The sequence below is a fragment of the Trichosurus vulpecula genome (genome assembly GCF_011100635.1).
Source record: "Trichosurus vulpecula isolate mTriVul1 chromosome X unlocalized genomic scaffold, mTriVul1.pri SUPER_X_unloc_4, whole genome shotgun sequence".
Taxonomy (NCBI): domain Eukaryota; kingdom Metazoa; phylum Chordata; class Mammalia; order Diprotodontia; family Phalangeridae; genus Trichosurus; species Trichosurus vulpecula.
The window spans coordinates 833,251-855,139 of NW_023494380.1; the positions used below are offsets into that span (position 1 = coordinate 833,251).

The window sequence follows — 21,889 nt, forward strand, 5'->3', positions numbered from 1 at the left end:
GATTAATTTAGGTAGAATTGTCATTTTTATTATATTAGCTCGGCCTAACCATGAGCAACTGATATTTCTCCATTTATTTAGATCTGATTTTATTCGCGTGAAAAGTGTTTCATAGTTATGTTCATATAGACCCTGGGTTTGTCTTGGCAAATAGACTCCCAAATATTTTATAGTGCCTTCAGTAACTTTGAATGGAATTTCTCTTTCTATCTCTTGCTGTTGGGCTTTGTCAGTAATGTATGGGAATGCTGAGGATTTATGTGGGTTTATTTTATATCCTGCAACTTTGCTAAAGTTGTTTATTATTTCAAGTAGTTTTTTACTTGATTCTCTAGGATTCTCTAGATAAATCATCATATCATCTGCAAAAAGTGATAATTTAGTTTCTTCTTTTCCTATTCTAATTCCTTCAATTTCTTTTTCTTCTCTTACTGCTACAGCTAATGTTTCTAGAACCAAATTGAATAATAGGGGTGATAATGGACATCCTTGTTTCACCCCTGATCTTATTGGGAATGCATCTAGTTTATCCCCATTACAAATAATGCTTGTTGATGGTTTTAGGTAGATGCTATTTATAATTTTGAGGAAGGTTCCCCTTATTCCTATGCTTTCTAGTGTTTTTAATAGGAATGGGTATTGTACTTTGTCAAAGGATTTTTCTGCGTCTATTGAGATGATCATATGGTTTCTGCTAGTTTTGTTGTTGATATGATCAATTATGCTAATAGTTTTCCTAATATTGAACCAGCCTTGCATTCCTGGAATAAATCCTACCTGGTCATAGTGTATTATTCTCGTAATGAGTTGCTGCAATCTTTTTGCTAATATTTTATTTAAAATTTTTGCATCAATATTCATTAGAGAAATTGGTCTATAATTTTCTTTCTCTGTTTTAACTCTACCTGGTTTGGGTATTAGTACCATATTTGTGTCATAAAAAGAATTTGGTAGGACTCCTTCTTCACCTATTTTCCCAAATAGTCTACAGAGTATTGGAATTAGTTGTTCTTTAAATGTTTGATAGGATTCACATGTAAAACCATCTGGCCCTGGAGATTTTTTCCTAGGGAGTTCGTTGATGGCCTGCTCAATTTCTTTTTCTGATATGGGGTCATTAAGAAATTTCACTTCCTTCTCTGTTAGTCTGGGCAGTTTATGTTTTTGTAGATATTCATCCATATCTCTAAGGTTGTCAAATTTATGGGCATACAATTGGGCAAAATAATTCCTAACTATTGTTTTGATTTCCTCTTCATTAGAGGTGACCTCACCCTTTTCATTTTTTTTTCTTTATTTATTTTTAGTTTACAACACATGGTTCTACATAATTTTGAGATCCAGATTTTTTCCCCTCCCTCCCCCCTCCCTCCCCAAGACGGCATGGAATCTCATTTAACTACCATGTATAACTTCGCATTGAATTAATTTATACACTAGTCAAGTTGTGGAAAAGAATTATGACCAATGGGGTGAATCATGAGAAAGAAGAGACAGAACCAAAAAAAAAACCCCAAAAACAAAAACAAAAGAGAAGAAAAAAGGCGAGCATGAAGTGTGCCTCAATCTGCATTCAAACTTCACAGTTCTTTCTCTGGATGAAGATAGCATTCTCCATCGTGAGTCCCCTGGAGTTGTCCTTGCACCTTACATTGCTGAGAAGAGCGAAGTATGTCAGGGTTGGTCCTCACAGAATCCATATATCTGTGGTTGTGTACAATGTTCTCCTGGCTCTACTCTGCTCACTCAGCATTATATCATGTAGGTTTTTACAGATTGTTACAAAGTCCGTATCATCCGCATTTCTTATGGCACAATAGTATTCCATTACTTTCATATACCACAGCTTGTTCAGCCATTCCGCAATTGATGGGCATCCCTTTGATTTCCATTTCTTGGCTATCACAAAAAGAGCCGCTATAAATATCATTGTACATATGGGTCCTTTTCCCGCTTGTGTGATTTCTTTGGGATACAATCCTAGAAGTGGTATTGCTGGGTCAAAGGGTATGAACATTTTTATAGCCCTTTGGGCATAGTTCCAAATTGCTCTCCAAAATGGCTGGATCAGCTCACAACTCCACCAGCAATGTAGCAGTGTTCCAATTTTCCCACATCCTCTCCAGCATTTGTCATCCTCTTGTTTTGTTATTTCAGCCAATCTGACAGGAGAGATGTGGTATCTAAGAGTTGTTTTGATTTGCATTTCTCTAATCAGTAGTGATCCAGAGCATTTTTTCATATGCCTATAGATAGCTTTAATTTCTTCCTCTGAAAACTGCCTGTTCATATCCTTTGACCATTTCTCAATTGGGGAATGACTTGTATTCCTATATATTTGGCTCAGTTCCCTGTATATTTTAGAAATGAGGCCTTTATCAGAGAAACTAGTTGCAAAGATTTTCTCCCAATTTTCTGCTTCCCTCCTAATTCTTGTTGCATTGGCTTTTTTTGTACAAAAACCTTTCAATTGAACATAATCAAAATTATCTATTTTGCATTTTGTAATGCTCTCTATCTCTTGTTGGGTCATGAATTCTTTACTTTTCCATAAATCTGATAAGTAAACTATTCCTTGCTTTCCCAAATTACTTATAGTATCAGCTTTTACTCCTAAGTCATGAACCCATTTTGACTTTATTTTGGTGTATGGTGTGAGATATTGGTCTATGCCCAGTTTCTGCTCTACCATTTTCCAATTTTCCCAACAGTTTTTGTGAAATAGTTAATTATTAGCCCAGAAGCTGGCCTCCTTAGGTTTATCAAAGAGTAGATTGCTAAACTTGTTGATTTCTCCTACTTGTGTGCCTATCCTATTCCACTGATCCACACCCCTATTTCTTAACCAGTACCAGGCAGTTTTGATGACTGCTGCTCTGTAGTACAGTTTAATATATGGTATGGCAAGGCCACCTTCTCTAGCATTTCTTCTCATTAATACCCTAGATATTCTAGACCTCTTGTTTTTCTAGATGAATTTTGTTATTATTTTGTCCAGCTCAGTAAAATAATTTTTTGGTAGTTCAATTGGTATGGCACTGAATAGATAGATTAATTTAGGTAAAATTGTCATTTTTATTATATTAGCTCGGCCTAACCATGAGCAACTGATATTTCTCCATTTATTTAGATCTGATTTTACTCGCGTGAAAAGTGTTTCATAGTTATGCTCATATAGACCCTGGGTTTGTCTTGGCAAATAGACTCCCAAATATTTTATAGTGTCTATAGTAACATTGAATGGAATTTCTCTTTCTATCTCTTGCTGTTGGGCTTTGTCAGTAATGTATAGGAATGCTGAGGATTTATGTGGGTTTATTTTATATCCTGCAACTTTGCTAAAGTTGTTTATTATTTCAAGTAGTTTTGTACTTGATTCTCTAGGATTCTCTAAATAAATCATCATATCATCTGCAAAAAGTGATAATTTAGTTTCTTCTTTTCCTATTCTAATTCCTTCAATTTCTTTTTCTCCTCTTATTGCTACAGCTAAAGTTTCTAGTACCAAATTGAATAATAGGGGTGATAATGGACATCCTTGTTTCACTCCTGATCTTATTGGGAATGCATCTAGCTTATCCCCGTTACAGATAATGCTTGTCGATGGTTTTAGGTAGATACTATTTATAATTTTAAGGAAGGTTCCACTTATTCCTATGCTTTCTAGTGTTTTTAATAGGAATGGGTGTTGTACTTTGTCAAAGGCATTTTCTGCATCTATTGAGATGATCATATGGTTTCTGCTAGTTTTGTTGTTGATATGGTCAATTATGCTAATAGTTTTCCTAATATTGAACCAGCCTTGCATTCCTGGAATAAATCCTACCTGGTCATAGTGTATTATTCTCGTGATGAGTTGCTGCAATCTTTTTGCTAATATTTTATTTAAAATTTTTGCATCAATATTCATTAGAGAAATTGGTCTATAATTTTCTTTCTCTGTTTTGACTGTACCTGGTTTGGGTATTAGTACCATATTTGTGTCATCAAAAGAATTTGGTAGGACTCCTTCTTCACCTATTTTCCCAAATAGTCTACAAAGTATAGGAATTAGTTGTTCTTTAAATGTTTGATAGAATTCACCTGTAAAACCATCTGGCCCTGGAGATTTTTTCCTAGGGAGTTCGTTGATAGCATGCTCAATTTCTTTTTCTGAGATGGGGTTATTAAGAAATTTTACTTCCTTTTCTGTTAACCTGGGCAGTTTATGTTTTTGTAGATAGTCATCCATATCTCTAAGGTTGTCAAATTTATGGGCATACAGTTGGGCAAAGTAATTCCTATTTGTTGTTTTGATTTCCTCTTCATTAGAGGTGACCTCACCCTTTTCATTTTTGATACTAGTAATTTGATTTTCTTCTTTCTTTTTTTTAATCAAATTGACCAAAGGTTTATCAATTTTATTGGTTTTTTCATAAAACCAGCTCTTTGTTTTATTAATTCAATAGTTTTCTTGATTTCAATTTTATTAATCTCTCCTTTGATTTTCAGTATTTCTAATTTGGTATTTAATTGGGGTTTTTCAATTTGCTCTTTTTCTAGCTTTTTCAGCTGTATGCCCAGATCATTGATCTCTTTTTTCCCTATTTTATTCATGGAGGCATTTAGGGATATAAAACTTCCCCTGAGAACTGCTTTTGCTGCATCCCATAAGTTTTGGTATGTTGTTTCATTATTGTCATTCTCTTGAATGAAGTTATTAATTGTTTCTCTGATTTGTTCTTTGGCCCACTCATTCTTTAGAATTAAATTATTTAGTTTCCAATTAGTGTTTAGCTTATTTTTCCATGGTTCTTTATTAAAAATGATTCTTATTGCATCATGATCTGAAAAGGATGCTTCGACTACTTCTGCTTTTCTGCACTGGATTGTGAGGTTTTTATGCCCTAGTACATGGTCAATTTTTGAGTATGTGCCATGTACTTTTGAGAAGAAAGTATATTCCTTTTTATCCCCATTCAGTTTTCTCCAGAGGTCTATCATATGTGCCTTTTCTAAAATTCTGTTTACCTCCTTAACTTTTTTCTTATTTATTTTGAGGTTAGATTTATCAAGTTCAGAATGGGGGAGGTTGAGGTCTCCCAATATTATAGTTTTGCTGTCTATTTCTTCCTGTAACTCCCTTAACCTCTCCTCTGAGAATTTGTATGCCTTACCACTTGGTGCATATATGTTAAGCAATGATATTGCTTCATTGTTTATGGTGCCTTTTAGGAGGATGTAGTGTCCTTCCTTATCTCTTTTAATTAAATCTATCTTTACTTTTGCTTTGTCTGAGATTAGGATTGCTACACCTGCTTTTTTTACTTTAGCTGAGGCACAATATATTTTACTCCAGCCTTTTACCTTTACCCTATGTGTATCCCCCCATTTCAAATGTGTTTCTTGTAAACAGCATATTGTAGGATTATGGTTTTTAATCCATTCTGCTATCTGCTTCTGTTTTATGAGAATGTTCAATCCCTGCACGTTCAGAGTTATGATTTCTATCTGTGTCTTTTTCTACATCCTATTTCCCCCTGTTTATGCTTTTATTTCTCCCTTTCCCCTTCTCCTCCTCAACAAAGTTTTGCCTTTGACCGCCGCTTTCCTCAGTTTACCCTCCCTCTTTACTCCCCTCCCTTATCTTACCATTTCCCACTTGCTACTTCTCCCCTCCCTTCTGACCACCCTCCTCCCTTTTCCCCCCTTCCCCTCCTACTTCCCGTAGGACAAGTTAGATTTCTAAACTTATCAGGGTATGTTATTCCGTTCTTGAACTAGATCAGATGACAGTAAAACACAAATACTGCTCTTCTCCCTCCCTTCTTTCCCTCTACTATAATATGTTTTTGTGCCACTTCTTTTGGTGTAATTTACCCTTTTCTACTACCTCCTTACTGCTCCTCTCATAGCCCTCCCTTTATATCTCTTACTTATATTTTATATCTTTACATCAGTTAATTTATACAGGCATTCACAACCTATGTATATCCCTTTCAATTGTCAAAATAGCTGTACCATTCTCAAGACTGACTTATACATGTATATATATATATATACATGCATACATGCGCGTATATATATACACACACACATATACATATATACACATATATATATATACATATACATATACATATAAAACACACATAAGATGATATAATCCCACATAAAGATGTAAACAACCTGCCTTATTGGTTAATAAGGTCTGTGGGGTTTTTCCCCCAGGTTACCTTTTTATGTCTCTCTTGAGTTTTGTATTTGGAGATCAAATTTTCCATTGAGTTCTGGCCTTTTCATCAGGAAGATCTGGAATTCCCTTATTTCATTGAATGTCCATCGCCTTGCCTGAAAAATTATGCTTAGGTTTGCTGGATAGTTGATCCTTGTTTGTAGTCCCAGCTCCTTTGCCCTTCGGAATATCATATTCCAATTTCTCCTGTCTTTTAATGTGGAAGCTGAGAGATCCTGCGTGATCCTGACTGTAGTTCCACGATATTTGGATTGCTTCTTTTTGGCTGCTTGCAGTATTTTCTCCTTGAGTTTATAGTTCTGAAATTTGGCTATAATATTTCTTGGTGTTTTCAGTTTGGGATCTCTTTCAGGGGGTGATCGGTGAATTCTTTCAATGACTATTTTGCCCTCTGGTTCTAGGACCTCTGGGCAGTTGTCTTTGATAATTTCTTCAAGGATACTGTCAAGGCTCCTTTTTTCATCGTGGATTTCTGGTAGACCAATAACTCTTAAATTGTCTCTCCTGGATCTGTTTTCCAGGAAAAATCAAATATTTTATTTTTATTTGTAGTTTTCAATTAATAAATTTTACTTTTATTTTTTGACTTTTAAAATATCAGAATGATTTCCCAATATACCCTTATTTACCATGGAAGCTTCTCTTACATCAAGAAAAAAATTAACAAAACCCAATTGACAAAATGACTCTGTTTTACAGTTTATTTGTGTCCGTGATTCCATTCTTTTTATGGATTTATATTTTGGAGATGTCTAAATGTGTAAGTGAAGTGGAGCTTTGAGGCAATTTTCCAGATAATTCAGGGCAACCCTCCAGGGCAACCCTTCATAGATTAATTGGTCCTTTTTAATAACCACACCACACACAAATCATGAAGGCCACCAAGTTCCCAATTCTTCCTCTCATACACTGAATGTATTCTTAGTCATTCCCTTTCTTCCATTCACTTCCATTAGCTTTTCCAAAATGAGTACAATCATTTTAACCTCTAGCTAATTCTCACTTCATTGTCCTTCCCTCACCATACCAAAGGAAATATTTGCCTGCCAACACTTTTAACACCAGCAATAAGAATTACTCCCCCCAAATACCTAAATAGGCCCAGAATTAGTCTCAGCATTCTGACGTCTTCTGGCAGGCTACATGCGGCCTTTGGGCCCTATTTTGGACAGCCCTGTTCTAAAGTCAACATATCCTGATTGACCATGTCAACAGCCATCTTGTTCTACCAACTACAAACTCCAAACTTTTGAGTCATTTTTCACACTTCTTTGCTTCCCTGACCCCTTGTATACAGTTAGTGACCAAGTCTTTCTTTATGATACCTTTATCCATTTCTTCATTGGTTATTCCTTTCTACATTATCTAGTTCAGATTCTCATATCTCTTCTGGATTCTTCTAATGCCTTCCTAATTCCAATTTATTTTACACTGTGTAGGAAGATTAATTTCCCTGAAATATTTTTTTTACCGTCACACTCTCCTCATCAACTTTTTTTCTTCTCACAAGATCAAATCCAAATTCCTTGAGTAGGCATTTCAATACTGTCTATAATCTATCCCACTTAATTTTCCAACATCTGACATTATTCCCCCCAATTCATCGCAGCCGGGATTTCAAAAGAAACTTGCACATTCTTGCCTCTAGTCCTTTGCATATTTCCTTTTAGAACATCATTCTTCTTCTGTCCATTTATCTGAAGAACAACCATCCTTCAAATATCAAACTGAGTCCTATGCCTTCCTCCCAAAAATTTGCATTACCCATCTCAGGTGCAATGATCTCTCTCTCGCTGCCTGAATTCCTACAGGACTTAACAGGATCACTTGTGTCTCACAAATCCTATACCACACCTTTTATAGCAGTTTCAGGTATAGATGTCATAAGCTACATTAATATAGGTACAATATCCAAAACAAGACAAGTGATAATCTACTACTCTGCATGAGTCACACCTGGAAGAATGTACTCTGTTTTGGCCATTCCATTCTGGGAAGAGCAGTGAAGGTGGGCCCAGAGGAGGGCAACCAGGATGACGAAGGAATCAGAAAGCATCCCATAAAAGGATGAGTTTTACAACTAGGGATGTTTAGGTAGCAAAAGAAAAATGTAGGGAGGACTTGACTGCTACTTTCAGTTATCTGAAAAGCTGTTCTATGGAAGAGGGAAATATTTGTTTTGCTTGGGCTTAGGACTGAACTAGGACCAATAAGTGGAATTTGAAGGGAGGCAGATTTCAGTTCAATTTAATGAAAAATTCCTAACAACTACAGCTATCGAAGACTGAACTGACTCCTTTAGGAAGTAGGTCTTCCATTTGTAAAGGGGCAAGGTAAAGGTTTTATAGAGTGACCTTTCAGGTCTTTTCAAATTTGAGCATCTATCATTATTATCTCCTCATAAATTTAGTACCCAGTTGTCATTGGCACAATGCCTTACACACAGCAGGCACTCAATAAGTATTTGATTACTTAACTGAGCTGTGTGAATTCTTTATTTCACCTTAACCACTTGACATTTCACATCTGAATTTCTATGTTTCATGGTAAGTATAAAAGGATCTAACTGATTTTGTCCAACTTTAGAACCCTTAAGCTGAATTTACAAATCAGTGTGGCAGAGTGAAAAGATCATTGGACTTAAAGTCAGAAGCACTAGATTTAATTCTTGGCTCTGTGATCTTGGGGAAAAGTCATTTTACCACTAGATTCCTCAGTTTTCTCATCAGTAAAATGGCTAAAAAATTGTCTTGCTCATAGGGTTGCTCTGCAGGTGCTCAGTAATGTCACCTGTAATCCTCAAACAGAACAGCCATCAGCAAGAGTCTTCAAAGGGCCTATATTTTGTGATGCTAGTTCTATGTTCCTGAAGGGCAAGATCTATGACCTTCTTTACTTGTTATCCCCTCAAAGGACTGAATGTAACAAACCAAAGTGACTGCTAGCAAACATCTGAATGTAATTTCTTCAGGGAGTTTACATGGAGCCAGAGGCAAACTCAATTTCTGCAGACCTTATTCAATTCTGTGTCTTTACTATAAGGGCCAAGCCTCTAAAGTGCATCATAACCGGAACAGGTATACCTTGATTAGTGTATCAGTTGCTAACTTTCTCCTTCTGTGCTAATGTATTTACCTGGTAGTCCTGGGAATTTCTGGCTTGAGGATTCCATCCACTTGGTCTTGTCAAGTCTACAAGTAGCTACATTAGCAATATCTATTTCAGCTAAAGGAGGAGATGCAGGCGCATTAAGCAGTGTTTTCAGAGTTGGGAAAAAGTGTCTTCAAAGCACTCCTGATTAGTCCTGTTTTAAAAAGTTATGAGGCATTATTAAAATATGAAATTCAAGTTTTTAGTAACAGAAGAAAACCAAATGAAATGAACAAATATTACCTTTAAAGTTCACTCAAGTAATGTATAGGTTAGTCTGACATTATTTAAACATCTTGGGTAGGGTCATTTTATCTGAGCCCACCACCCCTCAATAAAAATGAACAGCTTAGTTGAAATTGGTAGGGTGTTATGGACCACACAAAATGGAATGGTGCAGTACAATGAGGAGAACAAAGTTTGGAACCTTTAGTTGGATCTCAGCTCTATAATTTAGTGCCTGAGTAACTTCAGGTAAGCTCTTAACCTCTCTGAGACTATTTTCTCTTCTGTAAAGTGAACATTTTGGATTAATCGCCAATGTCATATATTTTTCTTTTTTAGAAATTTCTTTAGTCTTTTATTTTCCCCCATTACATATAAAAACACTTTTTAACATTCATTTTTAAAACTTTGAGTTCCAAATTTTCTCCCTTCCTCACTCCCTACCCCCTTCATTGAGAAGGCAAACAATTTGATATAGTTATACACGCATAGTTATGCCAAACAGTTCCATAATGGTCATACTGTGAAAGAAACATAAACAAAAAAAAAAAACTAAAGAAAAATAAAGTGAAAAAAAGGATGCTTCAATCTGCATTCAGACACCATCCATTTTTTCTTTTGGGGTAGATACCATTTTTCATCATAAGCCCTTGTCTTGGATCATTGTATTGCTGAGAATAGCTAAGTCATTCACAGCTGATACTCTACAATATTGCTGTTACTTTATACACAGTCCATTTCACTTTGCATCAGCTCATATAAGTCTTTCCAGGTTTCTTTGAGAGCATCCTGCTCTTCATTTCCTATAGTACAACAGTATCTGAAAGTAATTTCTTTCTTTTTCTTTCTATTAATTACAATGTCATTTTTCAAATCCAAATCTTATTACTCATAAATGTTATATAAGTGTGGTCTGAATTTAACTATCTTCAATGAAGGGAGAAAAACTAAATGAGAAATTGCTCCCAAAGGTTTACAAAAATATTTTTCTATCAGACTAGTAAAAGGAATTAAAAAAAGAAAAAGAATTATGATCATCTTTGTCATTAATGTAGATGGCAACTACTTATAAAAAATAACAGTCACTGAAATATTTTTTGAATTCCTTCTCTCATAAACATGGTTTTTGTGGTGTGTTTTTTTGACCAGGTCTCCCTCTCCTAGACAAGCAGGAAATGCAGGAGCTGCTAATGGATCCACTGCTAATTACCCTAGGAGTTTCTGACCTAATACATTTCCAAACTAGACCAATTTGCCCCTCTTTAGGAATAATAGCACTTCACTCCTAGGTGGTTGTCAGAGCAAAACATGGCCATATATGTAAATTGTAAATATATATTAGCTATTATTATTTAAATAATGAATCTAATGATTTTGGTATATAGAGAGGAGGTGTTTTGTTTTTAAAAGAGCCTATAAGTCACCTTTTTGCTCTGCCAAAATAAGTGGTTATTAATAATCAACAAACAAATAAGAACAATGGGGCAGCTAGGTGGTGCAGTGAGTAGAGGACCGACCCTGGAATCAGGAGTACCTGAGTTCAAATCTGCCCTCAGACACTTGACACACTTACTAGCTGTGTCACCTCGGGCAAGTCACTTAACCCCAATTGCCCTGCCTTACCCCCCCCCCCAAAATAATAAGTAAAATAGGACCTTATATTTTCTACTTCCTTCAGGAGACTAAGATAGCAAAGATGTCTTCTAGTGTTGCAAATAGCTTGGGAAAGCCTCCTTGGTCCCTGCTAACTCTCATCAAGAATACCCTTGTGTGGGACAAACCACAGGCTCAAAATAAACAAAAACAGAGGTGTCTTTGTTTTCTCAAGGTAGAAACAAAACAGAAGCTTTATTTGATCAAGTCTCGCGAGAATTGGGCATCTCCCACTACCAGGGTGGGATGGTAGTGCAGAGAGGCAAGGGAGAGAAGGCAAGCAAGGGGATATATAACCTCGTACAAACAATTCTAAGAAATTCCACCCCTAGAGGCTGGACCCCTGTCCCTATTTGCTGGGACAGGTGGCCTCACAATCTCTATCCCAGAATAAGTTTATCCAATACTAGCACAGAAACTACAGAATTACCTTATAGGGAAAGCTCAATGTTAAGATGACGGCATGCGAGTAGGCTAGGGGAGGGGGAGAGGGGGAGACCACCTGATTTCCCCGAAATCATATGATTTACAGGAAAACGAAACTTAGGCCTAGTGAGGTCTACATCCTAACTAAATTTGTACTATCTGAGTATTACCTTGCTTGATTTATTCATGGGAAGCTTTCACAAACAATCTTGTATCCCACACAAAATCCCCCCTCTTATTCCATAGTTGAAAGCTTCCCACGCCAATTCATATACACTGCTTCAACTGCACGATCCAACTCGTTGGTCTGCTCTAGCGGGTCCTCCTGCTCAACTGGTTTCCATTCCCCCCCTTTCAAGGATCATCAGTCTGATAGATCCACTGGCTGTACCTTCTAACTTAATCATCTTTGATAGAGTCCTTATTATCATTCTGGTAATCAATTGCAGCATACACGGGAGGCAAATTGGAAGGAGCACAGCTCCACTTATAGCTATTAGCAATCTTATGGATCAAGTAGGGGTTCAGGGTTCATGCATTCAGTCAGTGGGAGGCTTACGCCCCAGATGTATTTTTAATGGGTCCCCCTGGGATGAGGGTTCAACAGTCCATTCGCCGGGCGGCTTAGTAGATGTCTTCACTCGGGAGTGATGGGTCCAGCCTCGCTCTGTGGTCCACACCGCGGTGTCCGATGTCAACAGGACTTGGAAAGGCCCCTCCCAGGTTGGGGCAAGCTTTTCCTCCTTCCACATCTGGATCAGGATCCAGTCTCCTAGTTGGTACTTATGCACCGGAAAGCCTAAATGTGGGGTCTGAGCGATCAACCCCTTAGTCTGTAAAATAAGGAGGTATTTTGCCAAGGCAGATACATATTCCCTTAAAAAACCTATCTTCCTGTTCATATATAGGATCCCAAGTTTCTCCTCTTCCTCGATAAGGGTGACCAAATAGGAGTTCATAAGGAGACAACCCCACGTCCCTTCGAGGTTTAGTACGTATTCTGAGTAGGGCCAGGGGGAGACACTTGGTCCAAGGTAACTGCGTTTCTAACATCAACCTCATAAGCTGTCTCTTGGTCTCCCGATTCATCCTTTCTACCTTGCCTGATGAGGGAGGATGCCAAGGAGCATGAAACTCCCATGTAATATCCAAGGCTTGCATAAGGAGCTGCAGGATCTTACCCGCAAAATGAGTCCCCTGGTCCGAGTCAATTCGTTCCACCATCCCATACCGTGGGATTATTTGTTCCAGCAAAATCTTACATACCATAGGGGCAGTAGCCCGGGGCAAGGGAAAAGCCTCCACCCAAGATGCCAGATGGTCCACTACGACCAGCAGGTATTTGAGACGGCCTATGGGGGGCAGCTCAGTAAAGTCCACCTGTATGCTTTGAAACGGCCGAAGACCTGGTGGCCTTCCACCCATTGGGGTTTGGCGCAAAGCAGTCCTGTTCGTCCTTCGACAAACAAGGCAACCCTGTACCAACTGTCTTGCTAGGGTGTAAAGGCCGGTTGACACATACCACGTGAGAACAGCATCGCACAGGTTCTGGACGTCCCAGTGACTGCCCTGGTATAAATGGTGAAGGACCTGCCTCATACCTGACTTGGTCAGTACCTCTCTTCCATCTGGGAGATACCATCGGCCTTCCCGCTCCTCGGCCCCTAAAGATGACACCTTCTTCTGTTCTTCTGTAGTAAAGGTTGGGGAAGGAAGACTCGGAGGAAAAGAGGGAATTAGTACCAGCAAATGGTCGGGTAGTTCAGATTCTATAGCTCCTATTTTCCGTGCTTCCTCATCTGCCAGGCGGTTACCTCTAACCTCAAAGGATTGTCTGGATTGATGACTATTCACATGGATTATTGATATATTTTCTGGTAATAATAAGTTTTCTAACACTTGAGAGACCAAGGCGATGTGGGCCAGGTCTCGTCCTTTACTATTTATCATCCCCCCTTTCCTCCCATATTTTCCCAAAATTTTAAGCATGCATGATATTAATCAAATAACAAAATAACATTCTCACATTGCTTAGGGAACATCTACAAAGTGAGTTCTAAGTGGCTAGTATGCATTTCTACTCTTCTTCCTAAAGCTTTACTAAGTTGGTGCAAAAGTCCATAAGTAACACTAATTTCAAAGCATCATAACAAAGTTTCTAGTTATAGCAGAATTCCTAAATATTACAAAGTTTCTTAGTCAAAGAGGTGTTGTAATAGAATCTCACATTGATAGCAGTAAGAGAGTGATCATAGGAAAATACTACTGCTCTTAGATTCCTTTTAGACAAAGGGAACATCTTAAAGTGAGCCTTAAGCAGTTTGTTTAAATTTCCGTACCTGCCCTAGTTCTAGATAAAATAATATTAGATTGCCCAGTAAGATAACACAAAAAGAGCTCATATCTTTTACTGACTACTTGCTCTGATCACAGAAATTTGCTATAGAAGGAAAAAAAAAGGCAGGGACACATGATATGTCAAATATTACAGGATAAAACATCCTTGGCTCTTGTTTATAATCCAGATATAGTTTTGATTCCTCAGTTATGTAGTATCTCTGCCACCGCATTGCTACACTCAGAAATAGGCGGGAAACTTCCTTTTCAAAGGAACACAGGGGGAAACTGAGGCCAGGAGGATCCCATCCTAGACTGAGGCTAAGATTGTCCCCCCGGCTTTTGTCCCAAATGCAGATCTCCACCGTTGACAGTATGGATCACATTCTTTCTGAGTAGCTTGTGGCATTTCTCTCAGATGCTTGTGTATTGTAGACAACTATACCCAGATTCAAACTTAAAACAAAAGTAGTTATAGTCCCAACTCCTTTTAACCTTAAACAGCAAGTCCCAGCAGTCACAGCTTGGAGTCAGATACGGAGCTGCAATAAGCAGTAAAGATTTACCAGGACTCACATACATAAGGGATTTAATTAAACATTCTCGTTCTCCACTTTAAATTTGTCGTGGTGTAAAAGCCAAATATTAGAATCCTTTCTATCTATTGTACATAAACTTTTAATTTCTCCGCAAGCTAAGTTCAGTGTTTAGGACCTACATAACTCAAAGAAGTTCTTTGTCTGGGGCTGATGACCTTGACAATGCAGATAGTTTTCCAGGTGCCTTGGCAATTTTACAAAATAAGGAGAAGTAACATGGACCCCAAGAAGGGGTTAAATAGAAAAACCTTGGGTCTGTTTGCTATCTTTTGCTGTTTCTCTGAGCACACTTATTCAAGGTTGAGGCTTTCTAAAAATCATACAAAGGATTTTACAAAACCTTTTTTTATAAAAAAAATCTCTCCTTCTCAGAAACAGCTCATAATTTATCCTGATATTATTATTATTCCTAAGTGCTAAACAATTCCCAAATTTTGATCACCAAACCTTTTCCACACAATTGAGAAAAAACCAAAACTAAACGTACTCTGGTAAGTACTATCTCTAAGCAATAACATCAACAGCTTAATTAACGATCTCACAAATTTCCCAAATGATAGCAAAACAATTAAAGACAAAATCTGGTAATTTAAGATTTCTTAAATTACAATTCTTAACCTAATAACATTTAGATTGTAAAAGAAATTGCTTCTCTAACAACACAGATGATACAGCTGCTTACCAAGTTATGCAATAAGAAAAATTTTAGACATATAACAATATCATAAACAATTATCATCTATTTTAACTTGAAAACCAAAACCAATTAATTTCCATTGTGGTGGCTTTACCTCAGTCAGATATGGCCCCGAACTGCCTGATACAGAGAATCATTCATCTTATCACCAAAACTTCACAGTGAAGAAAATCCACATAAGGTTAATAAATATGAAGCAATTATTTTAAACTTAAAACAGTGTACATTCAAACAGCATTTATTCTACGCCAAGCATTGTGCCAAGCACCTTTACAATCATGCGATCTTTGTAATATCCCTGGGAATGGATTCCACCACCATCCCCTTATTGAACAGTGAACTACAGTAAATAGAATTTTCTTGGGGCTATATAGTTAATAAATTTCTCAGTGCCAAATAACAATATGCACTTTTCCTAGAAAATTATTCAAATATGCATTTCTAAGTTCCATTCACATTACAAATAGTTTGCAATCACCTATTATAATTAGATCAGTTTAAAATGTGCTGGGCCAGTAACTACTTCTTTTTGCCCCAGGTAAAAAGGAAGCCCAAGGAATTTGAATCGTTGTCAACAAGGTATAGTCAGCCTCCCTTCCAGGCCGAGGGGTTGATAATTAATTGAACAGCAACAATAATAACTTACAACAATCAATATCTTTACCCTAATTAATATCCATATAAGATTTAATAGAACCCACCCACACATCTAGCCCAAAAGATGGATGGACATAACTTCTTTTATCTCTTCAGAACTGTCTTGGTCTTTAACATTAAAACAGTAATCCCAAATAACCTAGTTAACAATCTTACAGGTAAGTGCTGGCTGAATTGTTTTAGCTGTGACCTTCCATTAACTACAGGTAAAGTAGAAAATACCTGGTCCTCTAAACGGCAATTAAGGCTGAGGAAGTAACTTAACCAGTTTTACACAATTGTTTTCATATCATTTTTTGTCTTCTTCTCTTCAACAAAATTCAGATTAATAATTGCTTTGTCTAACACTATCTTCGGGTACTTAAGTTTTGCAATATAGGACATTTTACTACAATTTAGAAGCACACTAATAGTACAATAGAAAGATTTTCAGATGACATTAATTGCATTCCCAAATCATTACATATTTTAGGCTTACCAAGCATAGAGGCTTTTCTTCTCTCCTCATAGTTGCAGAGCCTAGCTGTGGACTGAAGGCGGGAGGGGGGTGGCGAACAGGGGTGGGGGAAGGTGCTGGGAAGCTGCAGAGTCCAGCGCCTGAATTAAAGGTCTAACGAGTCATTTAGGAGGGTCTCTGAGAGATCTTTACTTTCTAACAGGGGTTGTCGGGTTTGGAAGACTAGGAGCAAAAATTCCAGGTTCCAGTGGTGGGGTGGGGCGGGCAATTGCCTAGAAGTGTGGGCTTCAGGGTGCCCGGGGTCCAGGGCTGTTGTCAGTGGGGGTAATTATTTTTGAAAAGGAGCCAACTCTCTATTGTATATTCGCAGCCGAATCACTTTTTAAACTTTTCAAGTCACAAACTTAGGAAAATCACAGCAAGTTAGAAATATCTATATCTATTGAGCTAATTCCTATTCTAGGAAGTATTTCTGTTTCTCAGGAATGTAATAAGCAACAGTCTTTTGGGTAAAATATGTTCAGATTGGCTCTCATTCTCTGGTCATATTTCTCTATTTTGGAAGCTTTAAGCCATTTTTAAATTCAAATAGGAACAAGGGTCACTAAATTGCACATAAGGATCTCTGTAGTTGTATGTAAAAAAAAGTACTTACTAACTCTATAGATTTATTTAATACCTTTACGTTACTAAATATTTTCCAATTCTATTTGTAGGATCATTACTTAAAGTTCGTAAGTCTGAAAATTGGGAAACCATAATTACAATGCATCGTAGTACACATTCTAGATTTTTCCTTTTCTCCTCATACTAGGGAGCTCAAAGTGTCTCTTTTTCATATCTATGCATTTTCCGAATTTGCCTTAATACCAAATAGCATAATAAATTCTGAGCATCAAATTAGAAGTAACACATTTCACTTAAATTTAAGGGAAAAGTTCCCGCTTTCTTTCTTATCTCTCCACATTCCAAATTGGCCAGATCTGGGATGGAGGGAGACAGAAAGAGCATATATATACATATCATTTTTTTTAAAAACAACTCCCCAAAAGTTTCCACCTTGCCCTCTCAAAACCTCTAGTCACACTATTTGTGCAAATAGATTATGCCTTTTTTAAACTTCCTTCACGTGTCTCTTCCCTACATGGTTAAACTTTCTTGCCTTTCCTTTCTGGTGGACTTTGATGAAAGCCCCTGTAAAACTGCACATACTTTATTTCTTTCTAATTCTGACCTGACACTCCTCTTTACCTTGCCTTTTCTATCACATAACTTAAACAAGAAAACATTTTTCTCTCTCTTTCTCTCTCCCCCGCCCTCCCACTCCTCTGCATGCCAGGAGGAGTCAGGGAGGGAGAGAAAGCCAGATAGTGGACATTACAGGGTGTCAGATTACACACACACAGAAGCACAGATACAGACAGACACAGACACAAAGATACAGAAATCCAAAAGCTTTTTGTTTTTCGTTTTCCCTGGGAGAGCTTTCTTCAAAACACCAGGAAAAATCCATTCCACCCACCTAGGTCAAATATTTTAAGAGCTCTTGTCTATGGCCATTTTCCTTTCTACTTTTGTTGTTCATTCCAATTTTGCAATCGATTGCCTAAAGGTACCTCACATTTGTGCTCCGACTGCACAGACTTAGATTGGTTTTCCCCATAATTTGGTTGGGAGCCGTCGCCGTACTCCCCGAGTCCGAGACTCAACAGAACTTAGCTGAACGGGGAGGGCACACATGCCTCAACTCCCCAGGGGGCAGCTACTCCCCCGAAGTCCCCCGCGAAGCGTTCTCAAGAGTGTCCTTGCGTTGGGGTTATATCCCACCCTAATTTGGTCGGGAGCCGTCGCCGCACTCCCCGAGTCAGAGACTCAACAGACTCACCCCCAGACCTCTGAGTGCTTACCTTCGGAGAGTACGCGTACTTGTTTATGACTTCAACACACACCACACCGGCCGGCCGGACTTTTCTCTTATCTCTTACTTTTTGGAATGTCGGAACCTAGCACAGCTTCTGTTCCTCCGAGTCCCTCTCTTCGGGATTTTCCCCCAACTGGGTGGAGCCCCACACCAGGACCAGGAACCCCCAATAAATCTTTGTGGTGCGTGCTGGATCCTGCTCCCTGGTGAGGAGAACCCCCCCCCAATCGAGGGGATCCCAGACAAGCCCCCAACTGTGTGGGACAAACCACAGGCTCAAAATAAACAAAAACAGAGGTGTCTTTGTTTTCTCAAGGTAGAAACAAAACAGAAGCTTTATTTGATCAAGTCTCGCGAGAATTGGGCATCTCCCACTACCAGGGTGGGATGGTAGTGCAGAGAGGCAAGGGAGAGAAGGCAAGCAAGGGGATATATAACCTCGTACAAACAATTCTAAGAAATTCCACCCCTAGAGGCTGGACCCCTGTCCCTATTTGCTGGGACAGGTGGCCTCACAATCTATCCCAGAATAAGTTTATCCAATACTAGCACAGAAACTACAGAATTACCTTATAGGGAAATCTCAATGTTAAGATGACGGCATGCGAGTAGGCTAGGGGAGGGGGAGAGGGGGAGACCACCTGATTTCCCCGAAATCATATGATTTACAGGAAAACAAAACTTAGGCCTAGTGAGGTCTACATCCTAACTAAATTTGTACTATCTGAGTATTACCTTGCTTGATTTATTCATGGGAAGCTTTCACAAACAATCTTGTATCCCACACACCCTTAATTCATGTACAGATGATTCAAACATTTTGATTGATGTTCTCCCTGAATTTTCCCCCATATCTTTGCTACCATCCCCTCTTTCAGATACTTTTCACACTGATCCTTTGATGCCCTCAAAATTGTTGCTCCAACAAAGATCTCTTCTCCTTATAAATATTTTTCTTTTTTTAGTATATCTTCTACCTTCCATCTTTTTTTTCCTTAAATGCCTTGGGATAACTTTGTTTGACTAGTCTCGCCAAGCTTTCTTTAAATGGGTTTTAGCAAAACGTTAAACAGGAAAAATTAATATCTAGGAAAAAGTTCAAATTCTTATTGAGTTATTTTAAGAGTTCTGATGTAAAATTTCTAACTTATTTCATTTAGTGATAATTTTTTATTGGGAGTATATATTTAATTTTGTAAGGGAAATGAGGACTTATTTCACAGAAATTGACTAAAACAGCCTCTGCTGAAGTGTATTTATTCTATAAAGTTAGTAATAATTATGTGCTTGTAGTATCGTCTTTCTTTTCCCTCATCTTGCTCACAATTCAAATGATGAATTAAATCACTTTTTAAATTACATTTTAATATATTAATTTGATTCAAATACCTGTTTGCATAAGCAAATATGGGGAAGAACATCTCTAGACAATGTCGAAGTTGAACATCCTCTTCAGTCACAGGATTGTACCACAACAAGACAAGGGGAGAAAGAAGCCTGCTACTAACTAATCCTCCAGAGAACATCGGTTTGGAGAGTCTTGCAGCAGCAGCTGTGCGGAGCTCAGAAATCTGAAACAAATTTGGATAATGACAGAAAGGATATTTTTGAAATTATTTCTTACTTGTAAAATAGACAAGGAGTCATCTCTGTCATCTCTCTCTCTCTCTCTCTCTCTCTCTCTCTCTCTCTCTCTCTCTCTATATATATATATATATATATATATATATATATGTGTATCTCCTAAGAATTTTCAGTTTCCTACTTTAGAATAAAAACTAAATTCTAGATCCTAGATTCTTTTGAGCTGAAACTGATGTCAAAAGCCACCTAGTATAAGCTCAAACCATTTTTAGTATAGGAAGCCTTTGGTGCTTTAGTCTTTAGATTTCGTACATCTCTATACTCTAACTTGTGCACTAAAGAGTTTTTCTTTTCAATGTCATGAAGCTGCTTTTTCACTGGAGAAGCCAGGGTTTTATTTAGTCTTAGCATAGAAGAGATAAAGACCACTAAACTAGCGGGTCTTCTAGCAAGGTTTGACAGACAAGGGGTCTAGGCAGCATGTGGTTATAGGGCAAAGAGTGCTGGATTTGGATAAAGAGGTGTTTCAACAATCCAGCTAGCAGCTTCTGTAGGGGTGTAAGATCCACCAACAACCAGCACCCAGAAAGCTGCCAACACACTGCAAAAGCACAGGTTCTTTTGATCTGCTTTAGTAAGGAAAGCAACAGTAAGGGGTTGACAAGCTTACTTTAATTCAGCATACAAATATCATTCACTTAGTTCAGGGGAAAAAGCCACCACTCTGAACTTTAGAGCAAAATACAAACAAAGTACAAACATCGACAGGCAGACCTTGTCTGATTCAAATCCCAATACATAGTTACCAGATTTCAACAAAGTCCCAGCATCTGGGTTACAAGCTGGAGGGCCCTTAGCTACAGCTGCCCGGAGTCTCCGCATCAGCACAACCTCGAGTGAGAGCCCTAAACAAATTACAAACATCGACAGACAGACCGAACACAGATTCATAGTTACGAACATCTAGGTTCAGCCCAGGAGCTCAGAACAAGGGCTGACACAGAGTCACACTCGCCACCACTGCTGTGGGAAAGAGCTCCAAAGAAGAGAAGGCCAGCCCCTGGTTTTATATCTTTTTGAGGGTCAGGGGTGAGTCACACATGCGACTCACCCACGTGACCTAGAATCGTCACAAAGAGGTGACTTAAACCCACGTGGTCTAAAAGCCTCTGCTGTCCCAGACATGTCACTCAAACTCATGTGCAAACTAGGCCCTCCCCTGAGTTAGCCCCACCTTAGTTACCAATCCACACCCACATAGGTTTTACACCTAATAGGGGTTTGGGCCTGGGGCTTAGTACTCAGTAAGGCTCCATGAAATACACTGAATTACTCAAAGGAAACAAAAGCCAAACTCTTCAAGGGCACTTGGTTGAACTAAGTGCTAAGTGCCCATTTTGCTTACCAACACAAGAGGACGGTGGTTATTGATTATGCTACCTACTCTGTGACTTTGGGCAACTTCTTTGGGCCTTCCCTTCCTCATCTATAAAATGAAGGGGTTGGACTAGGTGACTTGTGTTACCTTCAACCTCTAAATCTGTGATCCTATAAATGCCTCTTCAGCTTGTCTTAACAGTGCTCCTTGTCAATCAACCAAATCAAAAAGCATTTATTAAGTGTTCACCACATGCCAGGCACTGTTCTACATGATGGAGGATTCAAAGAAAAAAACTCAGTCTCTGTCTAAAAAATCTAACATTCTTGAGAGAGACATGGACTTACAGAAGAATAGCATAACATATACGAGATAAATACAAGTTAGTTTAGGGAAAAGGTTAGAAGTACAGGGTATTAGGAAAGGCTTCATGTAGAGGGTGGGGCTTGAGGTATGTCTTTTTTTTGAGGGGGGAAGGCAGGGAAATTGGGGTAAGTGACTTGCCCAAGGTCATACAGCTAATAAGTATGTCAAGTGTCTGAGGCCGGATTTGAACTCAGGTCCTCCTGA

At 38.3% G+C, this 21,889-nt stretch overlaps 1 pseudogene; it reads right to left on the minus strand.

Annotated features, from left to right (window-relative positions):
• Positions 1-21,889, minus strand: part of LOC118833220 — a 673,388-nt pseudogene that overhangs the window by 615,583 nt on the left and 35,916 nt on the right.